The following is a 1,474-nucleotide window of genomic DNA, read 5'->3' as shown; positions in this document are numbered from 1 at the left end:
TCCTGCTGTTTTGCTGAAAAAAAAAATAATCCTGACTGAAATCTGAACTCTGGATTTCACTTGGAGAGGATTTTGCAAGTTATGGAGGAACCATGGTAAGAACTGTTGCAAATTTCATGGCACTTCTACCAACAGTACTTCTGAGAGATGTTGCATTTAACAAAGCCATTTTTTTTGCAAGGGATTCATTCAGACTGTGGTTATGTGTCAAGTTATTCTTCTCACTGTTCACTAAGAAAATATTCTATTTGTAAGAAGCATTTGCATCAGGTATTTCTTTGTGCTGCTGAATCTGTGCAGTGCCATGATGCCAAATGTTGGGATTTTTCCCTGCCAGAATGCAACAAAAAATAAATACCTGCTTTTTTTGTAAAGAGATAATCTGACGAGATTTGCTTGGCAGAATGCGCCCAGTGCTGACTGAGCAAGATGTGCTTTTCAGGTTCTCTCTCAGACCTACCCTCAGTTCATTGAAGCAGAGCTAGAGAAGAGTGTTGCCCCAGCTTTGCCACCCAGCCAAGGGCAAGGAATCTTCATCATGTATGTATTTATTTAAAAAAAATAATAAATAAATTTTTTTCTCCCTTTCCTTATTTTATAAGAAATACATTGACACAGAAGTGCTTTTGACTGACTTGAAGGTGTTGTCCTAAAACCTTTTCAGCATAGATAGAACTGAACTTCTACCAATCCTTCTTAATTAACAGCAAATAACCTCTGCAGTATCACCTGCTTGGCAAAGAGATGTTGACCTTAAACCCGAGCTTGCTGAGCTGGTTGTTTTACCTGGCTCTGTAAGAGGAAGCTGGTTCATAAATTCTGCTGTGCTACTTTAAAAGAAAATTATTGAACTGATGCCTAAAATACAACCAAAGGATCAAGAGTTGATAAATATATATATATAGGATGTGAGGTCTCTCCTGACTGGGAGATGATTTGATGTAGGCTTAGGATGGGGCCCAGGATGTTGTGAAAAACTTCAACTTTTTTGTGTGTTTTCAGCAGCTGAGGGGGACTGAAAGTTCTCAGCACTTCTCAGAGAGGCCAAAACATCTTGCAACTTCAGGATGAAGGTACAAGCCAGCTCTGAGAAATACATGAGATGCAGACAGTCTTCATCCAAAAGGTTTGTGTAAAAATAGACAAATTATGACTCTCTCAAAAAGAAATGTACGCATTGCATAAATCAAAGTTCTCACACCCACCATCAAAGTTTAATCACTTAATATGCTGGTTCTTTCAACATGCTCTGAAACTTTGTATACAACAATACAAACGATGGGGTTACGAAGCAATAGCAATTTATTCTGCTGTACAAACGGATGTTGCATTATAATCCCTAAAGCAACACAGAGGCTGTTTGCAGATGTTACTACAGTTTTGCGTTTATTATAATTGCACTACAGTGTGGCACATGTGAAATAAAGCCATGGGATGACCTACACGTTCAAGGTGACTTAACTGCAAGGGGGGG

The sequence above is a fragment of the Chaetura pelagica genome, unplaced genomic scaffold, assembly GCF_000747805.2.
Source record: "Chaetura pelagica isolate M959 unplaced genomic scaffold, ChaPel_1.0 scaffold1, whole genome shotgun sequence".
Classification (NCBI taxonomy): domain Eukaryota; kingdom Metazoa; phylum Chordata; class Aves; order Apodiformes; family Apodidae; genus Chaetura; species Chaetura pelagica.
The sequence above is the reverse complement of the archived record's forward strand: the minus strand, read 5'-3'. Positions refer to the sequence as shown.